This window comes from Populus trichocarpa, chromosome 14 (assembly GCF_000002775.5).
Source record: "Populus trichocarpa isolate Nisqually-1 chromosome 14, P.trichocarpa_v4.1, whole genome shotgun sequence".
NCBI lineage: Eukaryota > Viridiplantae > Streptophyta > Magnoliopsida > Malpighiales > Salicaceae > Populus > Populus trichocarpa.
Window position 1 is genome coordinate 8,319,982 of NC_037298.2, and position 12,175 is coordinate 8,332,156.

The window sequence follows — 12,175 nt, forward strand, 5'->3', positions numbered from 1 at the left end:
TATGAGGTTAGGATCAAAGATGAATTATTAAAAGAGTAATCATTACTTTAGTAATTTTTAAAGATGCGAAGTTTGTTTTTCAATCTAAATTTAAGCATATGTACCATGGTACATTTATTATTACACTTATTCTTTTAGATTGTTTAATAAAACACTATTTTCAAAACTTTTTTAACTGATTTTTTCAGTTAATTTTAATGATAAAAATACATTATTATTATGCGACTATTATATGATTTTATTTTTTCTATCTCTTTTTTTAAGTATAAAGCACTTCTTTATATTATTTATCATTAAACCTTAATCTAAAGGAATCTAAAAACAATATAGTTCCTTTAATTTTATGATTGTAATTTTAAATTCATGGTGTTATCGCCTGTTGCCATTAAAGACTGTTTTCAAGCTTAAAATCCACACTAAAGATCCATTTATGGGCTTTTTTTTTATGTTTTGAATATGCAGAATATCATCTTGGATTGCTCCTGTTTAGGAATTAAGAATTTCTCGTTTTTTTTCCTTATTTTTTGTATTTATATTATTAATTTTGAATTTCTAGTCTATTTTATTTTCTAGTTTAGCCTTAACTAGAGTAACTATTTATTTTGTTTGTAGGCTTTTGGCCTCTATTATTATATTATTCAAAAACATTCAAATTTGGAGTTTTTTTTTATATAGTTTACTGTGTTTTATTTTGTAGAATCTTTGAATACTGAATAACCTGGTATCTTCCTATTCACTGCGTCACAATCAATCATTGTTCAACTCACTAATTATTAAGATTTTATGTGATTTGAGATGTTGTAGCAATTACTATTTAAAATATTTTTTATTTATAAATATATTAAAATAATATTTTTATTTTTAAAAAAATATTTTTAAAATTAGTATATGAAAATAATCTAAAAATATATAATAAAATAATTAATTTTAAATAAAATAATTAAAATTTTAAAAATCACGATTTCAAAACATACTCGACCGCACATGGCGAGCCCTTGCAACTAAAGATTAAAGATTTTAGCTGCCGAGTAGAAGTGAGCCCTTTGAAACTTCACAGCATACCCTTGGCTGGCCACTCAGTCGTCGGAAGGTACTCCTCAATATATAGTCATGGTTAAAAGAAATTTTTAACTGTGACTGAATTATTCTCAATCAATATTTTAATTTTTTTAAGTCATAAAATTTTTACACTATATTTTAAAAATATTAAAAAATAAATTATTTCATATTAATTTTATAATAACTAACCAAGATTCAGAGGAGCAAAACATCTAGTCAAAGATACAAGGATTTCAATTTTAAAGAGAATAAGGGGTGGTTTGGGATAGTTGTAATAATTATTTTTAAAAAAATATTTTTTTATTTTAATATTATCACATCAAAATAATTTAAAATAATAAAAAATAATAATTTAAAAAAAAATCAAAATTTTTTAACATTCCGGTTGAAAAGAATCATATTCTATTTTTTTTATAAAAAAAAAAGCGAAAAATCATTTGTTGTCCTTTGCATGCTAATCTTTATCAACAAGACGTGCTGGGACGCTATTAGTCTTTAGCTCATCGACAAGAGAGGCTGTCGGCCACTACAACCCGCGCATGGCTGGGTAGGCTCGCTGTCGCTGTTATTATCCTTCGTTTTTTTAAAAAATATTTTTTATTTAAAATATATTAAAATAATATTTTTTTATTTTTTAAAAATTATTCTTAATATTAGTATATCAATTTAAAAATGTCAAAAAAATATTAATTTAAAATAAAAAAAATTTAAATTATTTTTAAATTATTTTTAAAATATAAAAATAGTTAAAAGAGGGGTTTGGATTTTTCATAAGCCCTCCCATAATCATGCTTTTGTTGACATTACGCTTTCTCAAAAAACCTCGTGGAGGGTTTGGATTTATCCAAGTGTCGTAGCATACCTGATTTTTTTTAATCCATTTTAGAGTTTTCCCTGCCTTTGGGCTTGATGGTGATATATAATTCTCTTAAATTAGTGGATAAGAAGACACTGTTCCATGGAGTTTTTCTAAACTTACTTTTTAAAATAGTATAAAATAAAAAAGTTGTCCATGCAGATCAAATAAGATGTGGAGTGTGATCTGCGTCAAGATTGTTAAAAATATTTTTTTGATATAATATAAAAACTATAATATAAATTGGAATTGTAAATTTAGATCATAAAATTGTAAGTAATTTTTTTAACTATTTATATATTGACAATTTCAGTTAAGATATTAAATTACATTAAAATTTGACAAAGTGAGTCAACAATATTATAATCAATGAGTCGAAATAAAATGAGAGAAATAAAAAGTAGAGAAATAATCCCCTAAATAATATTAAATTTTGTTCTGAGATTTTTTATTTTTCTATGTCATTAATTTATTGATTCATACTATCTCTCATTTTATTTCGATCATTGTTTAGTGATTCCTCTATATTGAAAAGTTTTGTTGTGAGACTTTTTATTTTTCTATGTCATTAATTTATTGATTCATATTATCTCGATAGTATGAATCAATAAATTAATGATATAGAGAAATAAAAAGTCTCAGAACAAAACTTCTCAATATAGGAGAATCACTGAATGGTAGGAAATACACATAAACTTGGTGACAACTTGGTTGTTGACTCACTTTGTCAAATTTTAATGTAATTTAATTCAACTTGGTTGTTCCCATTATAATAAGTCTCAATGTACCCTTTTTGCATTGCAAGCTAATGAGCCTAAACTAGTAATTAACTAACATAAATTCAATAATGAAATAACCCCCTAAACAATGTCTAATGCGCTAGAAAAAATTCAGATTAAAAATAATTATTCAAAAATAAATAAATAAATAAATAATAGAATAATAAAAAAAATATTCATGTTAAAATTCTTCCATGTAGCCCGAATATCTAATTTTCGCATATTCTTGACAGATTTGAGTATTAATTTCAAACATGTCATTCTCTCTTGTCTGGATGAATTACTGTGCCTACGATATATGGTTGGAAAGTTTCAAATGTCTAGTTTCCAGCTTAACTTTAATTGTAGTAAAATTCAACTGGTAGCTCCAGATACATCCCAAACAATACATGAAGGTCTAGTTTGACAGATTTAACAAGATTCATCTACTAACTATGACCCTTTGAAATATTATATTCTCGAACTCCATTTGACCTCAACATTTACCACAATATATTTTCACGTGCCTAATATTTTCCTGTAAAATTCAGCTCTATCCAATATACGGTTTGAAAGATATGTTCAATATTGAAAAACTGGTAAGCAAATATTTTAAGGCCAATTGTATACATAACTTGGTTCATATCACAAATTTAGTAAACTCGTAAAATCGGACAGATTTTACCGATTTTGCACGAGTTAAGTTTGATTTTACTGATTTTCGAGTTTTTAGTCTGATTTTGCATGTTAGATACATGTTGACTCGTAAAATCGTATGATTTTACGAGTCAACTCGTGATTTTAACAATTATGATATGTGCAACCAATCATAAAAACTTGAAAAAATAGTATTTATTACCGTAATTTTATGGTTGTACAGGTCATGCATGCATGCTCGTTTCATAAAATTATGCTAGTTTAGAAAATAAATTTTTAATTGTTTTATTTTTTATATATTTTTTACTAACCATGTTCTTTTTTGAAAAAAAAACCCTCTTGTCTCATGCTACATGAATTTAGTTTATTTGTGACATCATGGAATCATAATATGAGACAATCGTTTGTTTGAATTGAATTCCTTATAGCATATCTATTCTAGACAAAACCTGCCTTGTAACTTGATTTTTACCTTTATTAATGTAACTCTTTTTACTGTTAAAAAAACCTTGGTACCATGTGTGTATAATTTTCGTTGAAACCGTCACGGTGATGAATCAAAATTTTATCAATATATTTTTATAAAAAAATATTGGATCAAGAAAAATAAAAATATATAATTTTCATGAAATTTTGGGTGCGTTACACTAGCACGTGTCAGCACAAACACACCACGGTGTAAATGTGCTTGGGTTTGATGCTAGCCTATCATTTATAATATCTAAATTATTTGATTTTGGTGATATAAAGTAGAGTGAAATAATACAAATATTACTGTTTTCTTAAGCACCTCTAGAAAATGCTCATCACATCTTAAATACCAAACGCTATCATTTCTTGGAGATGCTCTCGGATGAAAAGATGCAGAAAACTCGTGGAAAAATAACATGATCAGAATAATAATTAGGGTTCGGGGGAGAGAATCTAATACCATAATAACAACAAAGAGAGTATCAAGAATTGTATGTATGTATTATGTCAATTGTTACAGGGCTATCACTGATCAGATTAGCAACAGTGATGTCCTGGAGCAGCCTCTTATCTCATTACAAGACACTTCGTGCTGGTGCCCCTTTGCACGCGAATGTCTAATCCAAGAGTTGCCTCATTCGATAGACTATCTCTCGATCAGGAAGATAATGATGCTTCAAATCTTCAATAAGACAAACCTAAACCAGTAAGAGCATCTTGGCATCTCGTAGCTAGGGCCTAGGAGACCTTGTATGGTGGCTGAAAATGCTTCAAGAGTCGAAACCAATGTGCTTGCTCCCTTTTTCTTTCTTTTGAACTGTATGTGTACTCCTTGGTATAGCAATATAGTAGCTAGATTGTGCGCACTACATGGAACAATAGTGAAAAAAACAGTATGTTTTAAGATTAAACCAAGTTATCCAGTAGAAAGAAAAACTTCTAAAAAGCAACAAAGAACACTGTGCTTCCCAGCAAAGATGCACAGTATAAAATATGTCAATAAACACAGAAAATAAAATCAGAATAATAGAAAAAAAACAAACACCAGAACAGTAAACATGCAGCAACCTTCAACCATTCTCAAATTAAATTCATTCTAGCCATTATCATTCTCGACACAAAAATACAATGATTGACTAGGTAGTACATTCTAGAGCCAACAAAGCCAAAAAAAAAAAAAAAAACAATCTTGTTTTTCAAGAAACCCATCACTCAAAAATATATATATATAAAAGAAAAGTTAAAAACATGGACAAGAAAACTAATATCCACAGTAATAATTATTTACCTTCCTCAACAATCAAACAAAACATTAATCCTTCAATTTTCTTAACTAATTTCAGCACAAAATCATCCATCAAAAGCATATGAAACATAGACTAATTTCTGAACCACCAAACATGACCAATATTCTCAACTAAAAATGATAGATTTAATTTTCAAGATAGAAACAAATGACCAAACATAATCATAAAAAAAAAAAAAACCCACTCTAACTCACCTCAATCATCTTTAAGACCAAAAAAGTAATACATAATTCCATTAACTATGATGAAAAAGTGTCAAATTATATAGCAAACATAGCGATAAAACTGATCAAGGGAACTCACATCTACAGAACTAACTATTCACTTTCATCAACAATCAAACCGAACACCAATCCTTAATTATTATTATTTTGAGTGGTTTCGAGAAAAGATTATCCAACAAAAGCACATGAAAAAAAAAGAAGCAAACATCTAAATCACTAAGCATGAGCAACAATATTAAAAAAAAAAAGATGGTAACTTAATCAACAAGAATAAATCCATGAAACCTGATGTGCAAGCCAACCTCAAGAATCAAACACAAAAGGATTGTGAGAGCCCATGAAAAAAGATGTCAGTTGTAATCCATAACAGCCAAGAAAATAGAATGGTTGAAACCAAACAGTAATGCTTTATAACCCATAATTATACAATATTCTTTCCTATATACTCTGCACTTACTCCTTTCTATCAATTGATGTTGCTCACAAAATAAAGGTATGGGTAGAAAAAAACCAGAACCAAAATGGCAAAAAACAAATGTGGCAGAAAAAACCACCACATGGAGACAAAAAAAAAAGAACCACCATAAAAAACCCACAATTAAGCAAGCAAACCTTAAATACCCTTCCTAAAGCATCCAACACCCCAACACAACACAAGCCAAAGGGCAAAACAACTTTTTAACAATTAAATTTATTGAACAATTAGAATACACATGTGAAAGCTACTACATGTCAAAAGCTCAATACCTGATCTCATACACCACATCAGCCTTCAACCAACCAAAACAAAGGGTAAAACAACCATTCAGCTATTAAAATCCACAATTAAAAGCTTTCATACGCTACAGTGCAGAGCTGATCTCCTTTAGTATATTATATAATAATTAACAGTTGCTTCACTGTGGGTCGATAATTCTTTTAGTAAAAAATGAATATACAAAGTTTTTCAAGCGTGTTTTTGAATAAAAAAATCTCAATTATAAATTAAAAAAAAACTTATACACCAATCTAATTAATTAAATTGATATTTAATTAAAAAAACTAAGATTAAGATATTTAATCTTGCAACACGAATCATATACTAAGTTATGTTTAATAACTCTGTTTCTTATAATAATTCTTTTATTTAATCAAATAATTATTCATGTTAATAAAAGGTAAAAAAATAATTCATCAACAAAAGCAAATTGAATAAAACTATAAAACTCACCTATAAAACAACCCAATATTGAATGGAAAACTAAAAATATAATAATTTAAAATCAATCTAATGTTGCAGGATGAAATCGAAAAAAATTAAAATTAAAAAATATGCCAGATTAAATTACATAAAAAATAAAATAAAAAACCTAGATAACTTGGGTCATTTTCAAAATTAGTGAAACATTCTAAAAAAAAATAAAAAAATAACAAAGATCAATCTCTAGTTGAATAAATGTTGAAGTCTGAAATTGAAAAAACATTAGCTTTAAAAAAACAAGACAACCCGAGCAAACCTCATAAACCTAGATTAATCTTTAAAACTCACAACTTATGAAATTTTAGACCCGGGTTCAATTCAAAAACTTAATTGCAAACCAATTTAATGTTGATGTATGAAATAAAAAAAACAATTTAAAAAACTTGCCAAAGTGAAAAATATAGGAATGAAAAGAATGAAAATCAAATTTGATCGGAAAAAAACCTAAAGATGAAATTGTGAAAAAACAAATTTGAAAAATTATCCCAAATAAAACAAATAGTAATTAAAAAAATATGGACCAAACTTAAAAGATGAAAAAATTGAACGAGGTTGAAATTGAAAAGAATTTCAATTTTATAAATTATTCTGAATAAAACAAATAGTAAAAAAAAGAATAAAAACCAAATTCAAAGGAATAACAAATTGAAAGACTTCTTTGAGATTCTGAAGGGACAGACATGAAAATTAAGGATAAGAGATAATAGAAGGGGGGAAAGGTTGTTGATGACAAACTAGATGACCATTGGCCACACGCACCGCCTCGCCATGAAGATGACACCAAAATGATCCAAATACCGTTGCAAAATGCAGTGTTTGGTGCACAGACAACCCCGCATGCATCACCCGAATGATACAATGATCATCCATGTGCTTAGGCACTATTTTTTAATAATATTTGTATATATTAAATTATAAATTTGTTCCTAAACCAACTTGATAATATATAAAAAAAAATCATGAGTGCAAATACAAAATACCCTTGAACATAAGCCGTAAAAAATTCCACTTTTAAAAGCATATAAGTCACTTTACTGCTCTTTAAATATAAAAAAGACAAAAAAGTCTTGCACGTAAGCTTTAAAAAAATTTGAATCTTAAGATAGAATAATCATTTTACTATGTATTATAAAAGCAAAAAGAAGTAATTGTCCCTTTTAAATTTGACAATGATAAATGAATTATTTCAAGTTACTAAATTACCCCTAATAGCATGCTTTTGGTTTTGTGTTTTTTAAGGAAAAATGAGTATTTAACCCTAAAGTCCCAAAAAGCCACCTATTTTCTTTGTTTTTTTTTTTAACCTGTCTTTCAATCTTACCCTATCATGATGAATTATCTTAAATTGGCTTACAATTTAGTTCTATAATAAGCTAAATGAAAAAAAAAAACACTTGTGAGCAATGAGTGCATCATATTTTGTAGGAGATATACAGTAATTAGTGTTTTACCTGATTAATATTAACGGCGTAGCATCCAATATCATCCACTCTCCTTTTCACTTCGGCAGAAATTAGCAGTCGAAGAGAAAACCCTATATAGGCATCAACCACTATATATTTCATATAGAGCACAATTATTTTCGTCTTCATCATGTTGGAAAGCATAGAGGGATAATAATATTATATAATTTCATTGGGTTTATTGGATATTTAAGGGTTTTTTTAGAATTGTGGTAGCGATAATGGTAATGGTTAAAAGTGTTTTTCGTATAAAAATGTATTAAAATTATTTTTTTATTTTTTTAAAATTATTTTTGAAATCAGCACATTTAAACAATCTAAAATTATAAAAAAATTATTTTAAACAAAAAAAATTTAAAATTTTAGAAACACAGTTTGTACCGCAATTCCAAACACACTTATAATTTTACATGCTTTGGAGTCTGGTAGTGTTCAACTGTTCTAAAGCTAAAATGGTATTTTTATTTTCTATTAATAATTTAATTATTAGAAACACTACGAAGCAATCTAGTTAACTATCTAATTTTTTTTCTTTATTAGTCGATTTTTTTTTAATAATAAGTCACTTGAATTGCCTTTTTTTTAAGGAAAAATATGAATGTCTATATGATGTTAGCACGTGTATTTGAAGTTATTATAGTATTGAATTATTACTTAGAATTCAATTATTATTTGATTATTTATTTAAAAAAATGAAAGTAAGCACTAGTTATAAAGTAAAAACTAGAGAGAATGAGTATTAATTTAAATATAAATTAAAAAATATTTTAAAAAAATCATAAAAAAGGTATTAATTAAAACAAAGAAAAATTAAAAAAGAAAAAAGAAAAAGATTGGATGTTGCGGGACCAGTCTAGCAAGTGCTCTACCTATTTGCGGTGGGGGGGTCCTTTGATTCCTTAATTAGTAATGGGGTGCATAACACGATGTTGACCACAATTTTGTTTTTGAAAAAGTTGAAGGCAAACAATGTGCATAACACGTTGTTGACCACAATTCTAACCATAACTATAGTGATGACTCGAAAATTAAGGTTGATGATTTTTTAATCTGAATTTTTTTTTTTCAATTCATTTGATTTTATTTAAAATATTTTAAAAACCTTGATAAACATGATCCCATGTGGCATCACATTCCCTTTATATTTTAAAAAATTAAACTCTACACACTAGTATTTATATAGTTAATTTCACTTTACATATCCAGTGGTGAACTTATTCAATAAAAGAATTTGAAATATTACAAGTTTATCATATATATATATATATATATATATATATATATATATATATATAGACACACCTATGTGTAGAAATATTACAAGAATAATGATTTTATAATCAAAATTAAATAAAAAAAAGATTCTGATAATTTCTACACAAATCACAAATCTATCGTGTGCGTCTCTCTCTCCAGCTTTTGAAAATAGATACAACAAATCAGGTTTTAAGTTTAATTTTTTTTAAAAATTATAGTTTGAGTTTTATAAAATTTAATTAAAAATTTATATAATCATTAACTTCAATACTCATAAAATTAAAACTCATAAAATTAATTGATATACACCTAAACTAACTTCAACATTCAACTTCATTAAAAAAAGAGAAAAACGAAAAAGAACATGGAGACAAGAAACCACGAGGTGAGGTGGATCATAACAGTATGACCTAAAATTTTCTCCTATTACACTCTCTCTCTCTCACTCTCCCCCCCCTAAATCACAACTTTTTCTTCCACCAACACGACCACGGACCACCTTTTGAATCCAGCAGCCTCCCTAATGCCCACACCAATACCAACCATAACTGAACTGCAACTACATAACCATCTTTTCTACCATAAACAAGAAACACGCATAAACAAAATTCCTCACCCCTCTATCCAATGTCGATCTCCCCCTTTCCCTCACACCAACACCACCACATAGCACCAGCCACCACTAAACTGCCACCACACAACCATCTCCTTTGTCATAAACCTAGTCACACCCATAGAGCAAACCCTCACCCATCTCTCCCTCTGTTTTCTGTTGATCTCTCATTTTCCTCACACTAGCGCCACCCATAAAGCCATTGACTGCTGAAAAGATTAGCCCGTCCCTTCCTATTCCAGAAGGCAATAACTGACCCACAACAGTGTTTTAATAGAAAAAAGTTGGAGAGCAGAAAGCATTTGTATTCATTGAATGTGTCGTTTGTTTATAAATGTAGTTTACAAAGTCAACTTTTGAACTATTAGTTAGAATATTAAAAATAAGTGACCATTGTTTTCTAATTAATTTTTGTTAATATTAAATTGATATTTATAAAAAAAAATTATTTTTTCATATTCCTGTAAAATTTAAGGGCTACCCTTATAAAAAAAAATAATTATTTATTTAGATAAGTTACAACAAAACATCTTGTCATTTCAGAGTAAAGTAGAATAAAGTTCTCTGTATTCAAGCTATTTTATAACATAAAGGGGTACCAGATTACATCATGCTAGATTGCACAATCCTTGAGAGGCCCTACTGCATATATAAAGACCTGCAGCACTTGAGGCCTCTGCGAATGGCTGTGAATTGATCGCTTGTGCTAGGTCAACTTTACACATACTATAGTTTCGTCTCCGGCCAGTTAATTAGTGCATTTCTGTCATATCCCACCTAAAAAAAACCTTTGCGGCTTGAGATGATATCCTAAGATTTCATCCCTGATTCAATTAATCCGAATCCATGAATGATTATCAGATTACAATCTTTTCTCTTGTTGGACAAACCAGAAACCCAGATTATGGATTTTTCTTCTCTAGTCAAATCAGATCAGTGATGGACCAAAAAATTGCAGACGACGTGTGTGCAATGTTACTTTTACTTGTTAGGTGGGGGCAATGCCTACTGCCTGCCTGAAGGTTGCATAAGGGGACATGTGTCTTGGCATATATCTAAGAACCAAATTCCGTAATTCATGTGATTTGTGTCCATATATAAGCACAGGAAGTTCAATCCAAGGGCCTCGTCCTTTTCTTTTGCGTCCGTCTAAAAGTGGATGTGGATTGGAAACAGTGCATGCGCAGGTGAGACCGTAACAAGACAGGACATAGTTTCCGTGAGCATGGCTTATCTAGGAGGGTTCAATTCAAAGGCATGCACCATCATCTGTAGAGACACCATGTGATGTGAATTGCGTAGGTTTTCCTAGCAGTACCGCCACCAATAATTCTGCTGTATCATTTACCTTCAGAAACCAAATTGACGTTGTTTATGCACACAGTGAGCAACTCCGAATAACACTTTTTTACTTCCAATTGAAGCGCAGCAAAACCAGCTAAACATAAATTTTCCTTTGATTATCTACATCTTCTTTTTCTAGTGAATGGATCTCTATATATTATGCATTATCATGCATATGGTCTTAGTTGATTAGTAGTCAATAAAATTAATCCGCTAATTAATTGCCATTTATCCTTTTATAGTTGAAAACTAAACAGGCGGCCTCCGCGGCAGGCCGGGCTAAGTTTTTTCCAACATAAATAATTAATGCTAAAGTGACGCAAGAGTTTTAAAAAAGCAAAGATAAATCCGAGACTTGAATTATTGACCAGATTAAGTTTAATATGCTTAATTAATTTAATAACATGAATAAAATAAACACAATGATAAATAAAACTACAAATAAAATTGAAAGTGATCAACTCAAAAAATAAATATTTTCCAATACCATAAAAATATATCATCCAAATATTTTTTAAAACATCTCCATGATCTTATTTCATAATGAAGTAAAAATTAAACAAGAACATAAAAGGAAAAATAGATAGTTTAAAAAAATTAAATGTTGAAAGATAAAATTAAAAAAAACAATATAATTTTAAAAAAGTAAGAAAAACCCAAGCCAAGCCCACCAGATTAGCATGACAAATTCAAGATCTAAAACACAGTCGAACTAAAATACCAAACAGAACTGTACAAAAAAAAAAGTTGGATTTAGACTACACCTCGAGCACCAAAGCTCACTTAGTTACCGAACACCAGTAATGGATGGCTAATCACATATATAACACAAAGGAAGGCTCGGAGATGTCTGCCAGATGCTCGGATCAAATCCCACCGTCACGGGGTTCTAATCACTAGGCGTGTCACTGAACAAAAAGACGATG